The sequence below is a fragment of the Melanerpes formicivorus genome, unplaced genomic scaffold, assembly GCF_026170545.1.
Source record: "Melanerpes formicivorus ecotype bairdi unplaced genomic scaffold, bMelFor1.0.p_v2 SCAF_58, whole genome shotgun sequence".
Taxonomy (NCBI): Eukaryota; Metazoa; Chordata; class Aves; order Piciformes; family Picidae; genus Melanerpes; species Melanerpes formicivorus.
In genome coordinates, this window is record NW_027142410.1 from 1,409,899 (window position 1) to 1,427,538 (window position 17,640).

The window sequence follows — 17,640 nt, forward strand, 5'->3', positions numbered from 1 at the left end:
AGTCTCCTCTTCTCCAGGCTGAGCAGCCCCAGCTCCCTCAGCCTCTCCTCACAGGGCTGTGTTCCAAGCCCCTCACCAACTTTGTTGCTCTTATCTGGACTCGTTCCAGCAAGTCAACCTCCTTCCTAAACTGAGGGGCCCAGAACTGGACACAGGACTCAAGGTGTGTCCTAACCAGTGCAGTGTACAGGGGCAGAATGACCTCCCTGCTCCTGCTGGCCACACTGTTCCTAATGCAGGCCAGGATACCTTTGGCCCTCTTGGCTGCCTGGGCACACTGCAGGCTCATGTTCAGCCTGCCATTGACCAGCACCCCCAGGTCCCTCTCTGCCTGGCTGCTCTCCAGCCCCTCTGACCCCAGCCTGTAGCTCTGCATGGGGTTGCTGTGGCCAATGTGCAGAACCCAGCACTTGGATGTGTTAAATCTCATGCTGTTTGATGTGTTGGTTAGCTCAGTGCTAAATTCTTTCAGGTGTAACATCCCTATACCCCAAGTTCTGCCATTCCCTCTGCACACAGGCTGAAGGAATTGGCACAGACACTTGGCCAATTAGGGTTATTTCTCCTTACACTGAATCTGAATTTGGTCCTTGCTAAAAGAGGCTAAAATAAATGAATATGTTACCAAACAAAACACAAAATGCATTTTTCTTTACTGCCCCCAGAAAGAGGTGGGGCAGGGTAGGCCTGGGCATCGGTTTAGTTGATTAGATAGTGTTGGATGATAGGTTGGACTCGATGATATCAAAGGTCTTTTCCAACCTCGTTAATTCTGTTCTATTCCATTCTGTTCCATTCTGGAGTATTTCATATCTTCAAGTACTAGCAGATAAACAGCACCAAAGACTCCAGCCGTGGCAGCTGTAAGTGAAACTTTCCTGACTGGTGTTTCCTTTCTCTGGGAGAATTAACTCTCTGCATACAGGGCAATTGCAGTCTCTGTGGCCTATTTCCTCCTTTATTGTGTGCTGACAGAGACCAAAACAGCAGCAGCAACCAACAGATAAAGCTGAGTGTCACAGATTTTCAAAAGAACATTTTTGAAATCATAGAATCAGTAAGGTTGAAAAAGACCTCAAAGTTCATCAAGTCCAACCTGTCACCCAGCACCTCATGACAATTAAACCATGGCTTCAAGTGCCACATCCAGTCCCTTTTTGAACACCACCAGGGACAGTGACTCCACCACCTCCCTGGACAGCACATCTCAATGGCTAGCATCTCCCTGTGAAGAACTTTCTCCTCACCTCCAGCCTAAACTTCCCCTGGTGCTTATCTACACATAAGCTGTATTTATTAGTTGGCATGTAGATGGTACAAGCACCTTGTTCAAGCCTGGGCATAGCAAACAACAACACACCAAACAAGAACTTCCCCCAAACTTTGGAGTTTCACATCTAAACTTTGTTTCTGCCTGTCTGGATATTTATATCATGACCATATAGGTAGCTATGACTCTGCTTTGCATGTGTTTCTTAATACATACTTCTCAACATCCATCTGATAAACTCAGTCTCAAGTTGCAGCAGGGGAAGTTTAGGCTCAAGGTGAGGAGAAAGTTCTTCACAGAGAGAGTTATTGACCATTGGAATGTGCTGCCCAGGGAGGTGGTGGAGTCACCATCATTGGAGGTGTTCAAAAAATATTGGACGTGGCACTTGAAGTTGTCATGAGGTGCTGGGTGACAAGCTGGACTTGATGATCTCTGAGGTCTTTTCCAACCTTGTTGATTCTATGATTCCACAATTCTGTGATTTTAGTCAAACAGTGATCTATTATATTTAGGATTCCTCTAGGACATTCTTAATACAGTATCACAGTATAACTTAGGTTGGAAAGGACCTTGAGGATCATCGAGTCCAACCTATCAACATAGACCCCATGACTAGACCATGGCACCAAGTGCCACGTCCAATCTCCTCTTGAACACCTCCAGGGACAATGACTCCACCACCTCCCTGGGCAGCACATTCCAATGAGGAATGACTCGCTCGGTGAAGAACTTCCTCCTCACCTCGAGTCTAAACCTCCCCTGGTGCAGCTTGAGACTGTGTCCCCTTGTTCTGGTGCTGGTTGCCTGGGAGAAGAGACCAACCCCTTCCCGGCCACAACCACCCCCAAGGTAGTTGTAGAGGGCAATGAGGTAACCCCTGAGCCTCCTCTTCTCCAGGCTAAACAATCCCAGCTCCCTCAGCCTCTCCTCACAGGGCTGTGCTCAAGGCCTCTCACCAGCCTCATTGCCCTTCTCTTGACACGTTCAAGTGTTTCGATGTCCTTCTTAAACCGAGGGGCCCAGAACTGGACACAGGACTCAAGGTGTGGCCTAACCAATGCAGAGTACAGGGCACAATGACTTCCCTGCTCCTGCTGGACACACTATTCCTAATGCAGGCCAGGATGCCATTTGCCCTCTTGGCCACCTGGGCACACTGCTGGCTCATATTCAGGTGGCTGTTGATCAGCACCCCCAGGTCCCTCTCTGTTTGGGAGCTCTCCAGCCACTCTGACCCCAGCCTGTAGCTCTGCATGGGATTGCCGTAGCCAAAGTGCAGCACTCAGCACTTGGACTTGTTGAATGCCCATCTGCCCATCTGTCCAGAATACAGAATTAATCAAGTTGTAAGAGACCTTCGAGATCATCGAGTCCAACCTATCACCCAACACCATCTAATCAACTAAACCATGGCACCAAGTGCCAATATGTTGGAAGAACGTTTCTGGGTTTGAGTATGTAGGCAAAACCCCATTCCTGAAAGAAGTAATGCATTTTAGGGCAGCAAATAAAACAGGCAGCGTGAGAAGCAGTGCCAAACCATACAGCAGGAAGTATCAGTTAGGTTTACTTTTATGCAAGAATTTGTTCCAGAGAAAAGACTGAAAATTACAAATTTCAAGATGATCTTGAGTAAATGAGAAGAACTTGATTAGGAGGAAACAGTCTCAAGCTGCACCAGGGGAGGTTTAGGCTGAATGTTAGGAAGAAGTCCTTCATGGAAAGAGAGATTGGGCATTGGAATGTGCTGCCCAGGGAGGTGGTGGAGTCACCATCACTGAAGGTGTTTAGGAAGAGACTTGATGGGGTGCTTGGTGCCATGGTTTAGTTGATTAGATGGTGCTGGTTGAGAGGTTGGACTCGATGATCTTGAAGGTCTTCTCCAACCAGGCTAATTCTATTCTAATGTATTCTATTCTAAATCATTACAGGCTAAGCAAACCAAAAAAAATCTGTGGTTTAATCATTTTTCTATAAAGAGAATAACTATATGCCTCCCCGTGGGATCATTCAATCAAACCTTTGCTTTATATTCTAATATCATTTTAAGGGTTATTAACTTGTCATGTCTACTTGCATTTAGGAGAAAGAAATTTGTTCCTGTACCTTTCTTGCTAGTTTTTAATTCTGAATGCATATTTATGCCAATATATGTGCATTCCATCTGTGTACAGTCACAATTGGACATCTCCAGATGATGGTTCTTTCTTTCTCAAAGGGATGTGGCACAAGAAACATCCTACTGATTAGAGAAAGACTTTCTACAGAGAAGTTTTGAGACATCTTTACTGTCTTTAATTAACCATCTTAATTCTGAGATTTGGCAGTCAGTAATTCTATGGTGGGGAGGGGGGAAAGGTAAATAAAATAGAATAAATCTAAGTTATTATCTTGGGGAACTAGCAGCACAATATGCATTCCTCTATGGGCTCTTCATTGAATCAGCACTCTGGCAGTCAATGAGCACCTGTATTATATTCATAGGCAACAGCCTTCTGAGTGCTGACTCCTGATTTAGGTTGGAGCCCACAGATTACTTATTAAAGTCCACCAGCACCTACCACTGCATGTGGAAACCCTTCAAAGTTTGCCAGAGTAGAACAGAATAAACCAGGTTGGAAGAGACCTTTGAGATCATCATGTCCAACTTATCATCCAACACCACCTAATCAACCAAGCACCCCATCAAGTCTCCTCCTAAACACCTCCAATGATGGTGACTCCACCACCTCCCCAGGCAGCCCATTCCAATGGGCAATCACTCTGTGTAGAATTTCTTCCTAACCTCCAGCCTATCCTGCAATCATTTGACACTTTGCCTCTGTTTAAAAGGTACTATTTTCAGTGGCTAAGTTATAAAGTAAGACATGTTTTACACTAATGTATTTCACACTCTGACATCATTGATCCTGTTTCTCAGGATTATTCACTGCAGTGGTGAAAGAGCACACAATGGCCTATTATTTCCCTATGGGGTTGGACATCTGTGGCACAAATAGTTTCCTGTTCCTTCTGCAAATCTTGCCACGTGGAGCTCTACTCAGCTTTCCCTTGATTCCAAGTGCCAGACTTCATGCCCAGGAGAAGTCACTGTTCTGTTGAACTGTCCATATTACTCAGTAACAGTTGGACATTTCTACTCAAAAAGGCTGATGAAGCAATACAGTTTGGTTATCATTTCAGAGCTGGCCAATGTATGCAGCAGGGGTTTTTTCCCCTCAGGTTTTTTTTTCTGGATGAGTTTTATTTTGTACACTGAGTTTAACAACTAGAAGTTTTATGATACTTTCTCTGCAAAGGCCACTTCTTGTTCTGCAGTGGCACCTTTGACATGTGGGAACTCTGGGACACTTTCACAAGTGTACATTAGAGGATGCAAAAAGGCAATTTCTTAGCTGTCATGGAAAAAGAGCCATGGCAGGATGGTTCAACGGGCATTGCATGCAAGGTATAAATTGTGTGACAAAGGACATTCAAAGGCACAGCATCCTAACCAAACTCTTCATTAGCATATGTAGTACATGGCTTCTAGCCATGTGAAACTGTAGCTGTAACACTGTAATAGGAACAACCTTCACACAAGGAAAGAAAATTTAATTAAGAGCAGCAAATGTACTTAACCTTGTGTATATAAAGGCATGTGAACAAGCAGCAGTTAAGAGTGTCAATATTAGCACATTTGCTCTAACTGTTGTTCCGATAAATGAACAATACAGACGTGCCTTTGTGTCATCAGAAGTCATCCAGAGGAAAGGAGACAGAAAAGGGCTGCTGAAATAATGGTCTCATAGTGTTGTTAGGGTTGGAAGGGACCTCAAGGATTACCTAGTTCCAAGCCCCCTGCCATGGGCAGGGACACCTCACACTACATCAGGTTGCTCTGAGCCACATCCAGCCTGGCCTTCAAAACCTCCAGGGTTGGGGTTGGACACTGTGCCTCCTTCCCTGGAGATACTGTGCCTGGCTCTTGCTCTGGCCCATTTGACAGTATCACAGTATCGGCAAGGTTGGAAGAGACCTCAAGGATCATCGAGTCCAACCTGTCACCACAGACCTCATGACTAGACCATGGCACCAAGTGCCACGTCCAGTCCCCTCTTGAACACCTCCAGGGATGGTGACTCCACCACCTCCCTGGGCAGCACATTCCAATGGCCAATGACTCTCTCAGTGAAGAACTTTCTCCTCACCTTGAGCTTAAACTTCCCCTGGCGCAGCTTGAGACAATGTCCCCTTGTTCTGGTGCTGGTTGCCTGGGAGAAGAGACCAACCCCTTCCTGGCTACAAGCTCCCTTCAGGTAGTTGTAGAGGGCAATGAGGTCACCCCTAAGCCTCCTCTTCTCCAGGCTAAACAATCCCAGCTCCCTCAGTCTCTCCTCGTAGGGCTTGTGCTCAAGGCCTCTCCCCAGCCTTGTACAGGGTACAGAGTACAGGGGCACAATGACTTCCCTGCTCCTGCTGGCCACACTATTCCTAATGCAGGCCAGGATGCCATTTGCCTTCTTGGCCCCCTGGGCACACTGCTGGCTCATGTTTAGGTGGCTGTCAATCAGCACCACCAGGTCCCTCTCCATTTGGCAGCTCTGACACCAACTCTGCACCACACCTTGTTCCATGGTGTGGATTTGCCATGAAGGCCCAAGGCTGCAGAAACAGAGACCATGTGGACAATGAGACAGACTCTGCCAGCTCCTCTTCTCCTCCCCAGAGTCCTGCTGGGAGTCACCATGAGCTGGGCTGGCCGTGGAGCTGGGGGCTCAGCAGCTGTGCGCTCAGCAGCTGTGCCCTGTGTGTAGGGTACACCAATACTGCACAGGATCTTGGGGACAGCCCCTCTGAGGCGCTGAGCCTAGTCTATTCTCCAAAACTTCATACTTCCAAGAAGCTCTCACTAACTAAAGAATCAGCCTTATTTAATAACCCCTGCATCACAGTACATTGGCTGGGTGTTGTAGTTATTTTCATTCTAGACCGAATTTCCACAGCCTAGAGGAGCCAAGGGAGCCACATTCAGCTACAAAATAGTTTTGTTTGGCAACTGCGTCACAAACATGCCAGGGATGAGAGGAGATTCTGTCATTATGTTACTAGACTAAACTGAAGTCACTAAACTGAAGGGTTTGTATGTAATAATGAGAGCCAGGTATCACACTCTTGGACTGCAGTGTTCAGGACAACAAGCTGCTCATCCTTGCTATGGCTGAAAAATAGAGAAAAGCTGTGAGAAAAAAGAATCTTAAACTACTTTCCAAACAAACACAGACAAAATTTGCTCAGATTCTCATATGTTTTGCTCAATTTTGGACACAGCACTTTAGGGAAGATACTTGTCAAACAAAAGAGGACTCAGAAGAGAGGTGGAAATGATTAAAAATCCAAAGACTGTGACCTTAGATTGGAAAAAAAAAGCCCAATAATGTAAAAGCTGACGTTGTCAGTGTTACAGAAGAGAATACTGAGATGAAACAACAGTCTTCCAGGATGTAAAAGGTACTTTTACAAAGGAAGGGAAATAATCTCTTGTCTTTGGAATCAGTGAGAAACAATGTGTCTGCACTGCAGCAAGAAGCTTCATTTAGACATTAGAAATAAACTTCGAGTGGAAATGTTGGTAGTCACTGGCAAGATTGGCCAAACAGGCTGAAGTTTCTCTGCCTGCAGGGAATCAGGGCTTGCTAGTTAATCTGCAGGTCTTCCTGCCCCAGTTGCCTGTGACTCTCATGTGCTTGGTTCTCAATGCTTCCCCTGCACCAGGACCAGAACTGACTAGACCCAAGCCTCTGCATCAGAGGGACAGCTCTGGTTTTCACTTTCCTGAGGGAGAATGAGGCTGTTTCTGCAGAGCTGTTCTCAGCCCCGGCCTACGCAGGCATTAGCTGTAGTACAAGAGCAGCAGAGCTGCCTCTGGAGAACCATCCTTACTTCCCCAAATAAAGGAGATTTGTTCTGTCCAGGTCACCTACAACAGAGGCCAAAGCTCTGCTCTGTTGTAGAAGGTCTATATGCACACCCACACACAAATCCCAGGGCTGCTGCTTTGTCATACCTGACAGTGAATACACAATGTGCGCATCAATGGCCAGGGACAGGTAGGAACAATAACTTTAATCCTTGATGCAAACAACTGTTTGGAGGAGTGCTTTCAAGTGCCTGAACAGTACATATTAAGATCTCAGGGTGGGGGGAAGAAAGCTTTATTTTCCAGCTTTATGTGCATTTGTCAGTCGAGTCAGGGATCATAATTATGTCGAAGTTCACCTGTCAGCATGTTAAAATCACTATCTTGTCACATACCTCTACAGATGTGAATACACCACCAGGTGTATGTTATGCAACAGATGAAGCAAATGCATTTGTCAAATGGGCAGAAGAGTTAGGGACATGCAAGTTATGAATGCCACAGGGAAAAAGATATATTCTGTAACTGTCTTGCCTCCACGCCCTCAGGCTCCACAGAAAGTTTAGACTGAGTTCAGCCTAGTGGAGTTAGAATAATTAATACCTTGCTAAGAAATCAGAGTGCTCTGAAATTTCCTGGCTTCCAGGGCAAAGGGAGGAGAGATGTTACAGGAAGGTATGGAGGCAGTTCAATTCTTGAAGTTCAATCAGCTGTGGCTTGAGAGCAATAATTAAAGCAGTGCTGGCACCAGTCAGTATTGTAATTTTAGAAAGCTTCTGACAGTACTTTACCAGCTGTGACAAATGCAGTAATCAAGAATGTGGTTGCCAGAAGTCAGCACAATCTTTTATTCCCTTTACTAAGTTAACATGAATGTAGTGTAGGTGAACAGTGCCTGGGTCCCAGCCTTCAGACCATAATTCTTTATCTACTCACTAGGTTGGTTCATTGGTTTGCTTGGTTTGGTTTGTTGTGGGGGTTTTTGGTTGGTTTGTTTTGGGCGGGGGGGGGGGGGGGGTGTCTGTTTGTTTTATAAGCTTCCCCATTGCCTCAACTGTGTGCTTGGAATGTTGCATTCTCTGCTCAGATGCTGATAGGTAATAAATCAAAGACTGTACAATCGCAAGACAAAAAAGAAGGGTTGATCAGAAGGGTCCTTTGGAATCCAGCTGGTCCAACCCCCCAGCTCCAAGTGAGACAATTGCCAACACCAGATCAGATCACCCAGAGCTTTTAAAAATGGAAGGACAGTGAGTTAGAAGGTACCACAGGAGGCTACTACTACAGCTCATAAAGCATTTGCACTCATTCACTGAGGAAGTTTCACTGGGATGCATTAATGGTAAGAAGACCCAAGCCAGCCCTGGGATGCCATTCTGAACACACATGTTTCTACTCTCTAATCTTCGTGACAAAACATGAGGCTGTTTGAAGGCACTGAGCAAAAACAAAAAAAACCCCTTTGTTTATCTTTTGCAAGACAGAATGACCATTTCCATTAGGTGTGTGCTTATCACTGCTCAGGCAGAATCCCTGCCACATAAGTCTGACGTGAACAGACAGACGAACAGGTGGATTAAGACAAGACCCTTAAACAATAGCTATCTTTTTCCTCTGTTTCATAATATTTCCACCTAAATGATTGTTCCAAGTTAAGGGTGCAAACCTCAGGAGCGGAATAGCATAGCATAGCATAGCATAGCATAGCATAGCATAGACCAGACCAGACCAGACCAGACCAGACCAGACCAGGTTGGAAGAGACCTTCAAGATCATCGTGTCCAACCCATCAACCAATCCAACACCACCTAATCAACTAAACCATGCAATCAAGCACCCTATCAAGTCTCCTCCTAAACACTTCGCATGATGGTGACTCCACCACCTCCCCAGGCAGCTTATTCCAATGGGCAATCTCTCTTGCTGGGAAGAATTTCTTCCTAACATCCAGTCACCTCCCCTGACACATCTTGAGACTGTGTCCTCTTGTTCTGGTGCTGGGTGCCTGGGAGAAGAGACCAACATCCACCTGTCTACAACCTCCTAGCAGAAGTGTTACCTCCAAAAATTGGATAGTAGAGTTGGAAAAAAAATTCATAGACGGGGCTGTCATCATTCCAGGGCACTCTAAAGTTATCCCATTGAGAAGGAATCAGTGCACACTTCTTAGGTCCAGGCAAGTTCAGGAAGGGATTGTGCTTAATGAATCATAGAATATATTCAGCTGAAAGGGACCTTTAAAAGTCATCTAGTCCAACTCACCTTGAAATAAGCAGGCACATCTTCAACTAGGTCAGCTTACTCAGAACCTGATCTAATTAAGTCTGACAACCCTAATGCACCAGGCTCTTGCTCTGGCCCATTTGACAGTATCACAGTATCGCCAAGGTTGGAAGAGACCTCAAGGATCATGAAGTCCAATCCCGTCTTGAACACCTCCAGGGATGGTGACTCCGCCACCTCCCTGGGCAGCACATTCCAATGGCGAACTACTCTCTCTGGAAAGAACTTTCTCCTCACCTTCAGCCTAAATTTCCCCTGGTGCAGCTTGAGACTGTGTCCTCTCGTTCTGGTGCTGGTTGCTAGAGAGAAGAGACCAACCCCCCTCCCTGGCTACAACCACCCTTCAGGTAGTTGTAGACAGCAATAAGCTGTATTGAAACAATATAGCTACAAGAAACAAACCAACGTGTGTGGAGGATCTGAGCACACAGCAGATAATTCAGTGCATAAATACTTGGGAAACTCTGGGGCAGTAACTGTAAATCAGGCTAAACACTACTGATTGTAATCCCTGCCCTCTCTTTAAGCTAGATACCAGACACCTGGGAAGTTCTCAACCAGAAAAAAAAAAAAGAAAAATATAAGAAATCTGATTGAGATTTCAGACTTGGTTTGCAGACATTTGGCTGAATATTGTTTTGGGAAGGCAGATGAAACAGTATGGAAATGATGAGAAAATCTACCTAAACACAGGCCCCCACACCATGGGGAAAATCCTGTAGAACACTGGAAGTGCTTGCTGAAAAATGTTATTTGTGAAAAGGAGAGTTACCCGAGAGTCCTCCTGCACTCAGGAATGCACAGATGATTTTCTTACTTACAGAGCTAGACAATCTTCATATCTGGATCTTCTGCCAGTTTTTCTTCCTCCTACATGACTCTTAAAGTCTGGCATCTGCCTGGAGCAAAGAAGGGAGAATTTCAGGCATCCTGCTCTTCTCTCTCTGATGCACGTCCAGAAGCTGTAGTTTCTGGGTTTCTCCCAGTGCAGCTATTTAACGAAATCTGAAACTATGTAAAATGAAGACAACTGAGAGGTATTTAGAGCACAAAACTTTTTAAAGTGATGTCATTTGAACCAGGGGACCAAGATGGGTCAGAACTGACTAACAGGACAGCGACTACTGTGTCATTTTCTGATCATATTTTTAGGAGAGTAGATGAAAGAAGCAGTTGCTACACTCCAGCGAGGCCTTCTCTCTGGTGATCGCTAATCTTACAAAGGTATTTCAGCAGAGTTTTTTATAATTAACCTAGGATGGATCTTCTGGCATAAGACTGGCCAAGGAGGGAGATATTTTTTTGTGTCATCTGAAGTGTTACATTTAAAGTTTCCCTATCTAGGGGACATGGGATACTCTCTGGGGAAGAAAACAAGAAGGTTCTTGTCAAGAGGAATAAAAGAATTTGAGGCTAGAGCTGTCTGTCTGTTGTGTCTTGGGAACCATCACTCCACTTAAGAAAGCAGCAGGAACAAGCCTAGCTCTTTGAAACGCAGCACAGACAGCAGTTTTACAAATCAAGGCTTTTAACCTCAGCTAGGCCAAAGGACAGCTAAGGGGAGGGAGTTAAGAGACAAGTGCTTGTCAAAGGCTTGAGGATTTTAGCTTCCACAGGCAGAACTGACAGCAGGAGAGAGCTTCAAGGTTCAGGTGCTGCAAGACAAAACCAGGAAGCCAGAGTCTGACCTGGCTTGCTTAGAAGCAGGGAGCCAAAATAAATTCACCTGCTGCTATTTGCCTGCTGACCTGCTTGTCATGGCATGGCTTTGCACTAAGGATTAGACACCAAAGCCATGACTCCTTCTCAGGGCAGTGGTCCTCAAATGAAGACTGAGCATGGAGAAGTTATGCCTCTGGGGCTGAGGAGCAGTGGTGGTGGCTGCTCCTCCAGGGCCAGGTGCAAAAGGATCCCCAGAGCAGTACAGCCTTGTCCCACCACCCATGGCCAGAGACAGCAGCTGCGCCTGACTGAGAGGGTGCGGGCTCGGCGTGCTGGGGCAGACCAGCCCTAAAGGCCAACCCACAGGGTCAGCTCCAGGCATGGCTGGGCAGGGCTATGGGGACAGGCAATGCCAGGACAGCAGCCCATGGGTGGACATTCACAATGAGGTACTCCAAAGGCACACCTCAGCTGGAGACAGGCACCCCACCAGCCAGGCCTCAGCCGAGCTTAGATAGACCCCCTGGGCAGGTGGGTGTGGGGAGGTCCCGGTTCAGGCTGGTCAGGGCTACCAGGGCCCAGTGGCACCTATCATTCCCATACTCTGAGGTGAACCCCCAACCTGGTGGTGGTGCTTCCAGCTGCATGTGGGCCTGGGCTACCAGCCTCCTGATAACTTAAAAAGTACCAGCTTTACACTTCTCTTTCTGCCTAGTATACTCCTGTACTTCTGTCATGCAGTGCTTCTTTTGCATTATTTTAATTTGTTTGCTACACTCTGTGAAACACTTTGTCAATGGAGTGCCTCAAACTCGGTCCTTTTGCTCGGGTTAGTTGGTTCTCTGAGTCAGTGGGATCCCACTCACCTCTGGGATCCACAGCTGCCTTAAATCTACAGCTGGAAATAATCTGTGGACTATTTTCTCCACAGATCCCCCTACAGGTGTTGGAGATTAACAACTCCTCCCATTTAAACCTTAGCTAATGCAGTCTCTCTGAGGCTAGAACAGCCTTCCCCATATCCCTGGGGCAAGCTCCCTTGCAGTGCTGCAGCAAGTAGTGCACTGATGAGACTTAGAAGGCTTTGGCTTGCTTCCCACAAAATGCCTATGAGTCCTCGCTCTCTTGTGTGCAAGCAGAGTTAATAATTTGTGAAATGCAACCTTCCCAGCAAAATTTCCTATCTGCTGGTGTAGCTTTAATCTCATTTGCTGGAAAAAGCAAGATAAACAGTGAATGGGAATAATCATACTGCTGTGCCACAGCTGCATATTTTCTTTTCAATCAGCTTCTAACAGACCTTCAGTTAATCCTCTGAAATGTTCAGTTCTCAGTTCAAGTTTGAAATATCTTTTTGTTCCTTGCCTTGTTTGTTCAGTGCCTCACTCCCACTATTCTGCTGGAAAAGAAGACAATGTGAATAACTATGCCAGAAATAACGCACACACCAAGCTGCCACAACCAAGGGAGATTGGTGGATAATCTGATGAACATGTTATTCGTGTTTTCCTTCATCTATTTTCTCCCTATGTCCTTGCACTGTATCTCACACCAAGAGCTCTGAATCAAAATGTTGTATTTTTAACACAGAACAAAGAGACTGGAGGAGGAGGAAAAAGGAGTTTAGAACAGAACGAAGTATTGACAGAAACACGATGTATGTCTCACTGCCTCACATCAATCCGGATTGATCACGCCAGGTTTGGGAAGGGACAGTTACCTCTGCGACTCCATCTTCCACAAGAAAACAACTTGACACAAGGCATTTTCAAACATCATTTCCTGGCTTTCCAAAACAGCTCCTAGGATTTGCTCTCTGCAATGTTGGGCTCGCTCCTGTCCCACAAAGATGTCAGATTTTTAAAGCATGCCCTATATTTTAGCTCAGAATTCTTACCTCTTCTGTCTTTCATTCTTTTCTTTCCCCTCCCCCTTTTTTCTCCCCCCCCCCCCTTTTGTTCAAAGAATTTAAATGTTCACTATTCTTTTTATACATCTGATCATGTTAAAAAAATCATCTTCCAGGCACCTGCTGAAAGTTCAGAAAAGCCTCCAATCTTTTCTACCTTGTTTGCCACTCTCTCAGGACTGCTTTTCGTATAGAACATTCTTCGCTTTATTTTCCCCTTGTGCAAGTAACAGATCACAATACTCATATTTTTAATACTGTAAGGAAGCCCAGTTCTCAGCTTTTCGTTCAAAACTTCCTAGTTTCAAATATTTATAGCTATGTCACAGTATCACAGTATAACTAAGGTTGGAAGAGACCTCGAGGATCATCGAGTCCAACCTAAATGTCAACTAAGAGTTTAGGCTTAACCCTCCAGTCTTTTAAAATATCAGCACTTTTTTCACATATGAATATGGGTTGTGAATAGAACCATAGAATCAATAAGGCTGGAAAAGATCATCAAGTCCAACCTGTCACCAAACACCTCATGACTACTAAACCATGGCACCAAGTGCCACATCCAATCTCCTCTTGAACACCTCCAGGGATGGTGACTCCACCACCTCCCTGGGCAGCACATTCCAGTGGCTAACAACTCTCTCTGTGAAGAACTTTCTCCTCACCTCCAGCCTAAACTTCCCCTGGCACAGTTTGAGATGGTGACCTCTTGTTCTGGTGCTGGTTGCCTGGAAGAAGAGACCAACCTCCACCTGGCTACAACCTCACTTCAGATAGTTGTAGAGAGCAATGAGGTCTCCCCTGAGCCTCCTCTACTCCAGGATAAGTAACCCCAGCTCCCTCAGCCTCTCCTCGTAGGGCTTGTGCTCAAGGCCTCACACCAGCCTCATTGCCCTTCTTACTCTATACTCAATAGAAAACTGGTACAGTCATATCCTTTTGCAAACGTTAATGTTAATATGACATTAATATGTCTGTGATTTGAGAAAATCAGAGTCACAGAATCATTCAGGTTGGAAAGGACCTTTGGAATCATCAAGTCCAACCATTAACCTTACCCTACAAAGTTCACTCCTACACCATGTCCCCAAGCACCACATCTAAACAATCTTTAAACACATCCAGGGCTGGTGACTCAACCACCTCCCCGGGCAGCACATTCCATTCTTTCTGTGAATTTTTTTTCCCTAAAGTCCAGTCTGAACCTAGTTGCAGCTTGAGGCCATTCCCTCTCGTTCTATGGCTAGTTACAAGTGAGACGGGACCAGCACCAACCTCTCTACAATGTCCTTTCAGGTAGTTGCAGAGAGCAATGAGGTCTCCCTCAGCCTCCATGTCTTCAAACTAAACAGCCCCAGCTCCTTCAGTTGCTCTTCATAAGATTTATTCTCACCATAAATCATAAGATGTATTCTTCACCAGTTTCACTGCCCTAATATTTTCCTTAATTACTACAGAATCAAGACATTTAATAGGATTTTCTTTGCTGTCCTATCTACCTCTTTACTTTTCTTTTTTTTGCTGGAGCACTAAAGAAACATTTATAGGTTTATTGGTTTTGGCAGTAGAACTGCATCTTATATTACAGCAATTTCCTTCTCACACCTTTAAAACATTTCTAAATGGCTCATTGTGCCTGTGAGTAAACGCCTGCCTAATCTACACACCCTCCTAACAAGCCCTGGCATGTTTACAAGCATGGAGTAAATATTTTCTTCTCTGAAACAGTTGTAAGCTATTTATTTCCAAGATTTTATCTTTATATCTAAATCAGTCATACCTGATGTGACAGAGCACTGCAGCAGGGTGCCCAGAGAGGTTGTGGAGTCTCCTTCTCTGGAGCCTTTCAAAACCCACCTGGACGCATTCCTGTGCAGACTACCCTAAGTGATGCTGCTTTGGCAGGGGAGTTGGACACGATGATCTCTGGAGGTCCCTTCCAACCTCTAACATACTGTGACACCTGAGAAATTACTTCTGTGCAGTACTTTCTGAATCATGTTTAACAAGGACACATTTTTCTCTTTTTCTTCCTTCCTGCACATGAACTTAATACCTCACTGCCTGATTAAAATGCCAGACAGTAAGTAGACGCTCCAGCAGCCTGACACAGCTCTCCCTTTAATGTCCTCAAAGTAATTATTCTGTGTTGTACAAAGAGCATGTACTCAGGGTTTTGATAAGCATTTTCAGTCCTTCTCTTTGGGCTTTTTTGAAATAATTTTCCTCCTGTCTCTTCATCAATGCTGGAAGCTACTTCAGCCTCTGCTATTCCCTTGTGCAACCTTCCCTACTGCTCCCTGTTAGTGCATGCTGGCTGCCCTTTGGAGACTCCCTCTTTGAACCTTTTAATGTCCACTCTCCTCCACCCATATTCATTGCTGCTGTTTCTGATGTTCATTTAATGTCATCCAGGATAATACTGGTGTTTTTTCTTTCAACACTTGGAGCCTTCTTGGGCTTTTGCATCCTGGTGCAGCTTGATTGTTGTTGTCTAAGTTTAGATTGGGAAATTCCATGTATATTTTCCTCAGTTTTAGATGCCAGCATCCTATTGCAAGGTGGGCTTGGACCAGATAGTCTCTCCCCAACATCTATTCTCTCAGTTGTGTTGCGAGGACTTTCACTGTGATTCCTTCTGGAAGTCCAGTGTTCTTTGGTACCTGATGGACTTTCCTTAACTCACCTTTTATTCTTGACAGACATCTTACCTCTGATCCAGCAACTTTAACAGTGGCTTTACTACTTTTTCATATGGCTCTCTGGACATTCAGAGTGACCGACTGGACAGATGGGCAGAGTCCAACAGGATGGCATTCAACAAGTCCAAGTGCCTGGTGCTGCACTTTGGCCACAACAACCCCATGCAGAGCTACAGGCTGGGGTCAGAGTGGCTGGAGAGCTGCCAAACAGAAAGGGACCTGGGGGTGCTGATTGACAGCCGCCCAAACATGAGCCAGCAGTGTGCCCAGGTGGCCAAAAAGGCCAATGGCATCCTGGCCTGCATTAGGAATAGTGTGGCCAGCAGGAGCAGGGAAGTCATTGTGCCCCTGGACTCTGCATTGGTTAGGCCACACCTTGAGTCCTGTGTCCAGTTCTGGGCCCCTCAGTTTAAGAAGGACATCGAGACACTTGAATGTGTCCAGAGAAGGGCAACAAGGCTGGGGAGAGGCCTTGAGCACAGCCCTATGAGGAGAGGCTGAGGGAGCTGGGATTGTTTAGCCTGGAGAAGAGGAGGCTCAGGGAGACCTCATTGCTCTCTACAACTACCTAAAAGGGGGATTGTAGCCAGGAGGGAGTTGGTCTCTTCTCTCAGACAACCAGCACCAGAACAAGAGGACACAGTCTCAAGCTGCACCAGGGGAAGTTTAAGCTCAAGGTGAGGAGAAAGTTCTTCACTGAGAGTCATTCGCCATTGGAATGTGCTGCCCAGGGAGGTGGTGGAGTCACCATCCCTGGAGGTGTTCAAGAGGGGATTGGATGTGGCACTTGGTGCCATGGTTTAGTTAGTCAGGAGGTGTTGGGTGGCAGGTTGGACTTGATGATCTTTGAGGTCTCTTCCAACCTTGATGATACTGTGAGATACAATTTGCACCTGAACATCTCCAATTTGCCTGCCATGCTCCTGTGGAGTTTCAGACACTTGGGAGTTTCAGTTCCTTCTCCTAGTATACAAGTTCTTGTGCAGCTTCTTGACACACTCTTTCCTACCTTGCTCCAGGCATGATTGCCTGTGCAGGGCTGCTAATGAAGGTGTGTACAAAGATGATGATACTGGTAGCAGTGAGTGGTTGTCCACAGCAGTTAAACCAAAGTCAAGAGTTGGTGGCTTAGAATTAAGAGGAGCCTATAATAAAAAAGCATATCAGCTCCTCTAGAGCGGCACCTCCACATCCCTCTGTTGGTTTCCTCTTGGCAGGGCAGGCAGGAGGGCCTGGCAGCAGGGCAGTGAAGGAGCTGTGGGAGCACAGGATGTGCTCCCTGAATAGACAAAGGACGTTCTCTTGCAGGGCTGCAAGATGACTACCATTCACCAGCCTCCTGTTTGCCCAGAGTAAACAGAGGCAAAGGGATTGCAGATGACATCAGTAACAAATCAGGCTGTTGTAGCATATTAACCCCAGGATTTCAGCTTCCCTGAGCAAAATGTAAGTATTTCTGTAGCACCAGTTTTTCCTGCTTTCTGGATCAAATTGATCACTGATTCAAATCTATTGTCATGAGTCTGGACAACAGACTCTCTTGAATCTAAAAGGAGAGATTCCTCCAGTCTGATTTATTCTTCAGTCTTCTGCAATATTGACATTGTGTGTGATGTAAATATTCAGTCCTAACACACATAATGTCTTCATTTAGATCATGGGGCAAAGCCAAAAGAATGTCCAGGTTTGGAGAGAGAGAGACAGGGACAGCAGGAGAGACAGAAATGACCCAGCAGCCATTGTGGTATACCATTGTTTGACCACTTGAGAACTGTATGACCTTTGAGTTTACTGAGAAATATTAATAAACATGTGAACATAGAGAACCATTTCTCTTCTCTGAAAGCTTATTGTGTGGTTCAGGGTTTTGGAAGAGACTTCTGTAACATTTGTTTGTGTCAAAGATAAAAGA

At 45.6% G+C, this 17,640-nt stretch overlaps 1 protein-coding gene across 3 annotated transcripts in view; it reads right to left on the bottom strand.

Moving 5' to 3' along the window:
* LOC137452755 (carbohydrate sulfotransferase 8-like) overlaps positions 1-17,640 on the bottom strand; it is a 75,660-nt gene that overhangs the window by 44,489 nt on the left and 13,531 nt on the right. Inside the window, exon 3 of one of the 3 annotated variants that reach the window (XM_068161427.1) lies at positions 10,277-10,354. The exons of 1 other annotated variant lie outside the window; for it this stretch is intronic. The gene's annotated coding sequence lies outside the window, so the exon portion shown is untranslated. Of the gene's footprint in view, positions 1-10,276; positions 10,355-14,883; positions 15,051-17,640 lie in introns of those variants that run through there. One more of the 3 variants, XM_068161430.1, reaches the window with a different exon arrangement.